This window comes from Schistocerca americana, chromosome 7, assembly GCF_021461395.2.
Source record: "Schistocerca americana isolate TAMUIC-IGC-003095 chromosome 7, iqSchAmer2.1, whole genome shotgun sequence".
NCBI classification, from domain to species: Eukaryota; Metazoa; Arthropoda; class Insecta; order Orthoptera; family Acrididae; genus Schistocerca; species Schistocerca americana.
In genome coordinates, this window is record NC_060125.1 from 16,419,546 (window position 1) to 16,431,170 (window position 11,625).

An 11,625-nucleotide genomic window follows, 5' to 3' on the forward strand; every position below is an offset into this window, starting at 1 on the left:
AATCTATACTCGATGTTAACAAATTTCTCTTCTTCAGAAACGCTTTCCTTGCCATTGCCAGTCTACATTTTATATCCTCTCTACTTCGACCATCATCAGTTATTTTGCTCCCCATATAGCAAAACGCCTTTAGTACTTTAAGTGTCTCATTACCATCATCACCTCATTTAATTTGACTACATTCCATTATCCTCGTTTTGCTTTTGTTTATGTTCATCTTATACTCTCCTTTCAAGACACTGTCCATTCCGTTCAACCGCTCTTCCAACTCGTTTGCTGTCTCTGACAGAATTAGAATGTCATCGGTGAACCTCAAAGTTTTTATTTCTTCTCCCTGGATTTTAATTCCTACTCCAAATATTTCTTTTGTTTCCTTCACTGCCTGCTGAATATACATATTGAATAACATCGGGGAGAGGCTACAACCCTGTCTTACTCCCTTCCCAACCACTGCTTCCCTTTCATGTCCCTCGACTCTTGTAACTGCCATTTGGTTTCTGTACAAATTGTAAATAGCCTTTCGGTCCCTGTATTTTACCCCTGCCACCTTCAGAATTTGAAAGAGAGTATTCCAGTCAACATTGTCAAAAGTTTTCTCTAAGTCTACAAATTCTAGTAACGTAGGTTTGCCTTTCCTCGATCTATTTTCTAAGATAAGTCGTAGAGTCAGTATTGCCTCACGTGTTCCAAGATTTTTACGGAGTCCAAACTGATCTTACGCGAGGTCGGCTTCTACTAGTTTTTCCATTCGTCTGTAACGAATTCGCGTTAGTATTTTGCAGCCTTGACTTATTAAACTGATAGTCGGTAATTTTCACATCTGTCAACACCTGCTTTCTTTGGGATTGGAATTATTATATTCTTCTTGAAGTCTGAGGGTATTTCGCCTGTCTCATACATCTTGCTCACCAGATGATAGAGTTTTGTCAGGGCTGTCTCTCCCAAGGCCGTCAGTAGTTCTAACGGAATATTGTCTACTCCCGGGGCCTTGTTTCGACTCAGGTCTTTCAGTGCTCTGTCAAACTCTTCACGCAGTATCGTATCTCCCATTTCATCTTCATCTACATCCTCTTCCATTTCGCGGTTAAGGCGCTCAGTCCGGAACCGCGCGACTGCTACGATCGCAGGTTCGAATCCTGCCTCGGGCATGGATGTGCGTGATGTCCTTAGGTTAGTTAGGTTTAAGTAGATCTAAGTTCTAGGGGACTGATGACCACAGAAGTTAAGTCTCATAGTGCTCAGAGCCATTTGAACCATTTTGAACCTCTTCCATTTCCATAATATTGTCCTCAAGTACATCGCCCCTGTATAGACACTCTATACACTCCTTCCACCTTTCTTCTTTCCCTTGTCTGCTTAGAACTGGGTTTGCATATGAGCTCTTGACATGCAGATGTAAGTAGTAAAAAAACAGACTGCCCTTATTTTTCACATCTGGAGTGACCAACCGGGACTCGCAATAAGTCATAATGACGCTAGCCTGCTACCTTCTGAGTCAATAACAGCCAGGTGAAGTAATCGGTGGGGGTTTTTACCCCACACAAGGCTTTCCCCCCACCTACCCTAAAGCCCATGTTTACTGGACGTTTTTGATTCGGATGACAGTCCCTGTCATTTCCCTCAGAACTGACAAGGGAAACTCCCCATCGCACCCCCCTCAGATTTAGTTGTAAGTTGGCAAAATGGATAGGCCTTGAAAAGCTGAACACAGATCAATCGAGAAAACAGGAAGAAGCTGTGTGGAACTGTGAAAAAAATAAGCAAAATATAGAAACTAAGTAGTCCATGAGCAAGACAGGCATCACCAAGGATAGTGTGAGCTGCGGAACGAGAGGTCCTTGGTTCAAGTCTTCCCTCGAGTGAAAAGTTTACGTTCTTTATTTTCGCAAAGTTATGATCTGTCCGTTCGTTCATTGACGTCTCTGTTTACTGTAATAAGTTTAGTGTCTGTGTTTTGCGACCGCACCGCAAAACCGTGCGATTAGTAGACGAAAGGACGTGCCTCTCCAATGGGAACCGAAAACATTTGATCACAAGGTCATAGGTCAACCGATTCCTCCACAGGAAAACGCGTCCGATATATTCTATACGACACTGGTGACGGCATGTGCGTCACATGAGAGGAATATGTTGTCGACCCACCTAACTTGCACACTTGGCGAATGGGTAAAAAGATTCTTCTACGTTGCCCGTTTTAGGTTTTCTTGTGTATGTGATAATCACTCCCAAAAAAGTGATGAAAACGCAAGAGTTTGTCACATAAACTGCAACAAATGAATGCAACAGGTTTACAGTCGCACAGTTTTCCCTGTGCTCTGTCAAAACATATGTTTGTAACGTTTTCAAATTTTTCCGTGTGTAGACCTTCAAATCCTGCATATGTCGAAGGAAATCTGAACATGGCCTGGAATTTTGGAGAGCGAAGTTGATTATGTGAGAGTGCTTGAACTTTGATAATTGTCTGAAAATAAAAAATTAAACTTTTCACTCGAGGGAAGACTGGAACCAAGGACCTCTCGTTCCCCAGCTGCTCATGCTGACCACGGGACCACGGCGGTCCTGAGCTCATATTATCCTTAATGTTGCCTATCTTGCTCATGGACTACTCAGTTTGTATATTTTGCTTCTTTTTTTCATGTTTCCACACAACTTCTTCCTGTTTTCTCGATTGATCTGTGTTCAGTTTTTCAAGGCCTATCCACTGTGCCAACTTATAACTAAATCTGAGGGGAGTGCGATGGGGAGGTTCCCTTGTCACTACTGAGCACGGCTCCTCGGACACGCTGCAGAGCGCCAGTGAGTGCAACCGCTCCCACCAGGCGTCTCTGCTTGTGAAGTGGAGAGGCGCGGCGAAGCGCGTGGTCGGTTTCTGGAGGACACACACACACACACACACACACACACACACACACACGGCACGCTTGTTTACTTAAAGCTGCCGTCTTGGCTCGCCTGCCGCCTTAGCGAGACGTTTACGAGAATATGTTGTCGAGCGTGGCGTTGTGGCGGTTGCGGTCTGGATGTTAATACGCGGCTGCTCCCGATGCTGGCCGCGTGGGGTCATCTGTATTCAAAGCGACGGCGCCCAGAGGTGACAGAGCTGAGACGCTGGCGGACGCTGCTTTCACTGCCTACTGAAGAGACAGAGAGAGAGAGAGAGAGAGAGAGAGAGAGAGTGACAGAGTGAGAGAGGGGGGGGGGGGGGCGGCCGCCATTGCGGGATCCGTTCAGAAAGTAATCGAACGTTTTCAGCAACGCGCATTGGAGATGTTGTCTGGTACGCGTTTGATGAGCCAGCCCGGTTCGCCGTGCGGGGAAGGAGCGCCTGGTCCCCGGCACGAATCCGCCCGGTGGATTTGTGTCGAGGTCCGGTGAACCGGCCAGTCTGTGGATGGCTTTTAGGCGGTTTTCCCATCCGCCTCGGCGATTACCGGCTGGTTCCCCTTATTCCGCCTGGGCGATTGCTGCGCAAACAAGTTCTCCACGTACCCGTACACCACCATTACTCTACCACGCAAACATAGGGGTTATACTCGTCTGGTGTGAGACGCAGCGCCGCACAATAACCCTGGGTTCGGTGTGGGGCGACGGAGGGGTGAAGTGGACTGCGGTAGTCGTCATGGGGTTGCGGACCACTGCGGCTGCGGCGAGGATGGAGCCTCTTAGGCCCCAGGTGAACGTACAATACAATGCGTTTGAAAATTCCTGGCGGATTAAAACAGCTTGTCGACCGAGCCTCGAACCTCGAGACCTTTGTCTTTCGCGAGCAAGTGCTCTACTGACGGAGCTACGAAGTTTCAACACAGCGCCGCACTCTCCGCTGCGGAGTGAACATTTCGTTCGTTCTCACACGCGGTCGGCAGCGCCTCCTTGCATATTACGTCCTCTGTAGCGACGTGCTTCTGGAGGGGTGATATTGGGTGATAAATACTAAACTACAGCGTATCCGAAAAGTCTTTCTCTGATTACTTAAATTGATAGCTCTGGCTAGAAGTAAGATACAAATATGAAACTGGTGTCTAATTGTTTACAAACTATCAAAGTTTTTTTAGCACATCAGTAAACTTCCACATGAGCACCCTTCGTAGCACGTAGCACATCTACTCCATATTGAATTTCCGTCCACACATTAGCCAACATTGGAGGGATCGATTCAACGACTGTGGTTATCCATTGCCGCAGGGTTTCGAGATCTGGTACACGTGTTCGGTAGACCTCGTCCGTGACATAACCCCATAAAAAGAAGTCTAATGGGGTTACGTCAGGAGAGCGTGGAGGCCACACCGTTGGCCCATCACGACCAATCCGTCGCCCAGGATAGTTCATATCGAGATAGGCACGGACGTCCAAACCCCAATGAGGCGGTGCACCGTCTTGCTGAAACAAGACATCAGGGTGATACTGAAGCAGCTGAGGAACAGCATACAGTTGCAATACGTCCAGATACACTGCAGGTGTGACGGTAGCCTCAGCGAAGAAGAATGGCCCGATAATTACATCGTGCAATAGCGCGCACCAAACGTTCACCTTTGAACTGCCTCTGGTGCACTCCGTGACCTCGCCAGGGGGCTGTGAACCCCAAATGCGCACATTATGACGATTCACTACTCCACTGACAAAAAAGGTCGCTTCGTCGGAAAAAGCAATTCGTCTGAGATAACCATCATCGTCCTCAATACGTGACAGCATTTCGTCCGCAAAGTCATATCGACGTGTACTATCATTGGGCAACAAGACCTGAACGATTTGCACTTTGTATGCACGAAACAATAAACGTTTGTGTAAAATGTCATGGAGAGAGGTTTTTGGCATCTGTAATTCACGTGAGGCTCTGCGCACCGCACCGATTTCTTGGGACTTCGCAGAAAAGACTGCCTTATAGCTTCCACGCTGTCTGCTGAGGTTCTCGGTCGACCAGACCTCGGAAGGTCAGCAACCGATCCTGTGTTCTTGAACCTCTCATACCAGGCTTTAATGCTCTCGACGTCAGGTGGATTCCTTCCAAATGTTGTCTGGAAGTGTCTCTGCACTGTGGTTGGTGATCGTGTCTCATGGTACCACAGGACACACTGTGCCTTCTCCTGTTTGGTTAACATGGTTTCTTAGGCACTGCACCTCATCTAGTAGTTACGTCCTGCGAACCTAAAACAGAAAAAAAACTTTGATAGTTGTAAACAATTCGACACAAACTTCCTGGCAGATTAAAACTGTGTGCCCGACCGAGACTCGAACTCGGGACGAGGTACTGGCAGAAGTAAAGCTGTGAGTACCGGGCGTGAGTCGTGCTTCGGTAGCTCAGATGGTAGAGCACTTGCCCGCGAAAGGCAAAGGCCCGAGTTCGAGTCTCGGTCGGGCACACAGTTTTAATCTGCCAGGAAGTTTCATATCAGCGCACACTCCGATGCAGAGTGAAAATCTCATTCTGGAATTCGACACAAGTTTCATATTTGTATCTTACATCTAGCCTGAGTTATCAATTTATGTAATCAGGGAAAGACTTTTCGGACACCCTGTACATGAAAAAAAAACCTGCATTAGTTACACACTACTGCGTGCACACACATTTTATTCACCATGTTCAAGTCACTACAGATTTCGGATTTAGGCTATGACACGTTCGATATGCCTGCCATCACTGGCGATGATGTGGCGCAGACGAATAGGGAATAGCGATGCTGTCGATGACCTCTTGAATGGGTATTTTCTGCTCAGCAGTGGTTTTGGGGTTATTGCTGTACACCTTGTTTTTCATACAGCCCCACAAAAAGGAGTCGCATGTGTTCAGATCCGGAGAACATGGCGGCCCGTCGAGGCCCACGCCTGTGAACCAAAGTCCTCAGACACTCTCCTGCTTCGACGGAGCATGAAGCGCGTCTTGGAGACACCGCGGTCACTTGGACGATGGGAATGAAATCGTCTACGAAAACCTTCACGTACCGTTCGGCAGCGACCGAGCCATCGAGGAATATCGGTCCGGTTATTCCGTCACTGGACACTGCACACTACACAGTCAGCCGTGGAGAGTGAAGAGACTTCTCGATCTCGAAGTGTGGATTCTCAGTCCCCCAAATGCTCCAATTTTGCTTACTCGCGAACCCGTCCGAAAGAAAGTGGCCGACAGCAGAGAGGCGCGAGAGCTTGTGCTGGCTAATTCCCGTCATGCCCCGCGGCCAACCGTGCAGTTTGAGCGTCCCCACGCAAGCTGTTCACAATTTGACGATTTCATTTCATACACTTCAACAATTATCACCCTCTACCTCTTTTAGTTTTCGTAATAATCTTGTAGTGTAACGTGCGTCTCTATTAGTGGCGATTTCATTTCATACACTTCAAGAATTATCACCCTGTATCTCTTTTAGTTTTCGTGATAATCTTATAGTACAACGTGTGTATCTGTTAGTGGCGATTTTTGAAACGTGCCATTTTCTAGAGCAAAGTAAAAATTTTGCTTCAAACCGTGGAAAAGTGTTGCGGAAACAAGAACGTCCAATTCGAGTCTTCAGATCCATTGTATCTGTAAATAAAAGCAATCAGAAGAATGCAATTGGACATTCAGCTTTTGTACAAGCTTACAGAGACGATGCTCTGGGTCGTACGCAAACGCGTTTTTCTCGATTTGAAAGTGGTGGCCAGTCAGTTGATGCTCGACCACGATAGCCTTTCGCTTTACACCTAACGTCTCTCATGTTCAGGAACCCAGAAAAATTTCAGAACAGGCTACCACATCAACTGAGCCGCGCCACTAAATTTTCACGAAGAAACTGAACGTGCGTCTAGTTGCGGCAAAAGTTATTCCTCGTCCGATGACAGAACAACGGAAAGAAGATCAGGTGGACGTTTGTCGGGAACTGCCTGACCGAGCCAGCGACGGTGAAACATTGGTGCCGCGCGGGATTAGCCGAGCGGTCTAGGGCGCTGCAGTCATGGGCTGTGCGGCTGCTCCCGGCGGAGGTTCGAGTCCTCCCTCGGGCATGTGTGTGTGTGTGTGTGTGTGTGTGTGTGTGTTTGTCCTTAGGATGATTTAGGTCAAGTAGTGTGTAAGCTTAGGGACTGATGACCTTAGCAGCTAAGTCCCATAAGATTTCACACACATTTTGAACATTTTTTGAAACATTCGTGCAAAGAATCGTAACGGGAGACGAGAGCTGGGTTCACGGCTGCTACATTCAGGCAGAAGCTGACTCAGCCCAGTCGACTGGCAGGGAGAGGGCGTCAGCCTCAGTCACATGTCAAAGGGACGCTAAGTGTTTTTTTCTTTTCGAATTCAGTGGACTCGTCCATTTTGGATTCCTGTCTCGAAACGAAACAGGATACTGCGTGAACTATTGAGACGTTTTGCAACTGTTTTGCGAAAAAAAAATCTAGAGAAGAAATGTGGCGAGAGATGTTTCAGCACGACAACGCGCCCGCGAGTTCAGCTGCGTCAGTTTTGTGCCAGACGTGAGGAGTCTGTTCTCTCGCAGCCTCCTTACGCGCTACGTGTGGCTGTTTGCCATTTCTTCCAGCTTGCGAAATTAAAATCGGTGCTGAAAGGACGCCGGTTTCAGAGTAGTGACGACGTCAAAACAAATTCATCGCAGATCTCAAAGTCCGTCTCAAATGAAGCTACCGTCGACTGCTTCGCTAAGTAGAAAAAGGAGGGGAGTACTTTCGAAGAGTCGAGGAGCAGCAATCTGTAAAATTAATAGTGACCTTTAAAGAACGTACACTACTGGCCATTAAAATTGCTACACCAAGAAGATGACGTGCCACAGACGCGAAATTTAACCGACAGGAAGAAGATGCTGTGATATGCAAATCATTAGCTTTTCAGAGTATTCACACAAGGTTGGCGCCGGTGGCGACACCTACAACGTGCTGACACGAGGAAAGTTTCCAACCGATTTCTCATTCACAAACAGCAGTTGACCGGCGTTGCCAGGTGAAACGTTGTTGTGATGCCCCCGTGTAAGGAGGAGAAATGCGTACCATCACGTTTCCGACTTTGATAAGGGCGGATTGTAGCCTATCGCGATTGCGGTTTATCGTATCGCGACATTGCTGCTCGCGCTGGTCGAGATCCAGTAACTGTTAGCAGAATATGGAATCGGTGGGTTCAGGAGGGTAATACGGAACGCCGTGCTGGATCCCAACAGCCTCGTATCACTAGCAGTCGAGATGACAGGCATCTTATCCGCATGGCTGTAACGGATCGTGCAGCCACGTCTCGATCCCTGAGTCAACAGATGGGGACGTTTGCAAGACGACAACCATCTGCACGAACAGTTCGACGACGTTTGCAGCAGCATGGACTATCAGCTCGCAGACCGTGGCTGCGGTTACCCTTGACGCTGCATCACAGACAGGAGCGCCTCCGATGGTGTACTCAACGACGAACCTGGGTGCACGAATGGCAAAACGTCATTTTTCGGATGAATCCAGGTCTGTTTACAGCATCATGATGGTCTCATCCGTATTTGGCGACATCGCGGTGAACGCACATTGGAAGCGTGTATTCGTCACCGCCATACTGGCGTATCACCAGGCGTCGTGGTATGGGGTGCCATTGATTAGACGTCTCGGTCACGTCTTGTTCGCACTGACGGCACTTTCAACAGTAGACGTTACATTTCAGATGCGTTACGACCCGTGGCTCTTTCTTCATTCGTACCCTGCGAAACCCTACATTTCAGCAGGATAATGCACGACCGCATGTTGCAGGTCCTGTCTGGGCCTTTCTGGATTCAGAAAATGTTCGACTGCTGCCCTGACCAGCACATTCTCGAGATCTCTCACCAATTGAAAACGTCTGGTCAGTGGTGGCCGAGTAACTGGCTCGTCACAATACGCCAGTCACTACTCTCGATGAACTGTGGTATCGTGTTGAAGCTGCATGGGCAGCTATACCTGTACACGCCACCCAAGGTCTGTTTGACTCAATGCCCAGGCGTATCAAGGGCGTTATTACGGCCAGAGGTGGTTGTTCTGGGTACGTTTTCTCAGGATTTATGCACCCAAATTGCGTGAAAATGTAATCACATGTCAGTTCTAGTATAATATATTTGTCCAATGAATACCCGTTTGTCATTTGCATTTCTTATTGGTGTAGCAATTTTAATGGCCAGTAGTGTAGTTCGGTTACTTTCTGAACAGACCTCGTGTCGGGAGGAGAGGGTGACGCTGTGAGTGCCATTGGCGATTGGCTCGCACGATTTTGTTGTTCTTGACGTGAGCGTCGTCGGTGGACGTAGAGGGCCGTCCTGAACGAGGGTCACCTCCAACTTCCGTCCGGCGATTTGTAAACCGTGTGAACCGTTCGTGACACCGAGTTCGCCTTAACCACTCATCGCCGTAGACTTCCTGCATCATGTTTTGTGTCTCTGTAAAGGGTTTCTCGAGTGTCACCCAAAATGTAATGCAGTCGCGTTGCTCCTCTGCCATCTCGAAATTCGCGAACTTCTCCTCAATACAGCACTGAACAATAACTGACATACAACTTTGAAACTTCCACCTGTTGCATGTAAAACAAAGGCGTGTGTAGGAATGCCACACCAGTGGCTCGAAATTACGAATGTTCCGGAATTTTTTGAACAGACCTCGTATGTTTGGGGACCAATGGCTATCCCGAAATAACGCGAAATAAGTTTTTAAATGTGACACACACATCACCAACATCATGTAAGTAATTCAAATAACATTTGTAATACGGAAGTATAATGTTGTTCACTGACGTGCCTTACCTGTTTTCTGTACCTTTGGTATTATGCTGCAGACGTCTGATAATTGTCTAATCCTAAATTGGCCACTAATGTAATTTACGAGGGTTGGAACTAAAATAGTGGCAACTATTTACTCACAACCGATACAAAAGAGTTACATGTTTGCACCTGTTACTGTCCTTCAAAGTAGTCACCAGCGTTGCGTAGAACCCGTTGCCAGCGATGTGGAAGGCGTAGTATACCCTTAGCAGGGCCTCTTCTGTTGATGGTGCACATGGAGCGGTCTACTGCCTGTCGAATCTCTGGCAACAGTTCTGAAGCGAATGCCACGAAGTGGTTCCTTCATCTTCGAAATCAAATCACAGTCACAAAGGACTTAAGTCCGGGGAGTAGGGTGCGTGGTTCAGAACTTCCCAGTCCCATCGACCAAACAGGGCAGCCACATCTCGCGTTGTATGCGCCCGCGCATATTCGTGCAAAATGATGGCTGGGTTGCGCAGAAAGTATCGCCGCTTCTTTCGCAAACCTCGTCGCAGCTGATGCTCCAAAAACGAACAGTAATACTGTGCATTGACAGTCTGCCGTGGAGGAACGTAATGCGTTAGGATAACACCATCACAGTCGTACACGAGAATCACCATACCTTTAGACCGCTCCAGCACTTTGATATCAGAACTGCCTGATTTGTAAATGCTGAATGGAATTAGATGGGAAACAGCACTGTCGAATCTCAGTTCCAATAAATGTTGTTGCACTGTCCAGAAAGATTTTTACTGCTCATCTTGATTTTTGGAAGTACTTGCATCTCACCTGGCCTTCTTGATGTATCTTAAGGGACGATTATTTAGATCTGAGTTTCTTAAAGAATCAGTGAAGACATTAATTCCGGTGTACGTAATGACATCATGGTTTGTTTCAGAATCCAACATTTCAACTAATTAACTACAGTTTTTTTTCTGTTTTCCATCATTCCCTTAGTTGCTTTAAATTCTTGGTGGTTTGTACCGTCTATGGAACCAATTGAAGGCAGCGAAGCATCATCAGTGGCCTGTAATACATGTTTCCTTTTTTTGTGTACAATAAACGCTTTATGTGGTAGATATAATTTGCTGCTATATTACTTTTGTCGTGTCTCTGGCATGTTTTTTTTAGGTTAAAATGACCTTTTGTAGCACAAAGTTCGTAATGTGACGTTATCATCCGTTGTTACTTACGATTTCCAGCGCTGTTAACTCGTGTGTGTGTGTAAGTAACACAGTACGATAAGTTCACATTACGAACTTTGTGCTACAAAAGTTCATTTTAACCTAAAAAAAACATGCCAGAGACACGACAAAATGTAATATAGGAGCATATCATATCTACCACATAATACGTTTACTGTATATAAAAAAGGAGACATGTATTACAGATCACTGATAATGGTTAGCAAATAAATTAAGCGAAACGCTTACGGCAACAAACAAACTGCCTTCAACTGGTTGCGTAAACGGTACATACCTCCAAGAATTAACTTCACGTTTCAACTTCATGAACTTCGCTATAGAGAGTCACAGTGAAATGAAAAGTGATTCATAATTCGAAACTGCATAGAGGAAAAGAATCAGGACCAACGACGAACGTAGTCCGCCCAAAGGGAAAATTCTCCTTCTGTTGATCTGTACGGCTGCAGATCTCCTTGGGAAAGTGTTGAGCGAGTATGGTGTGGAAGCTACCTTCAGACCCACCTCGGCGAAAAATATACTACATCCTTTGGCTACAACGGATGCATATGAAATTACTTGGAGTTGTGGACTGGTTTATATTGGTACCGCAAAAAAGAAGTGTTAAAACGCTTGTCGCTGAACGCAAGAGGAATCGCCGCCTGGGATAAATCGGCCGCAGCGGAACATCTTTACCAAGAGGGCGATCACGAAATGAAATTGAT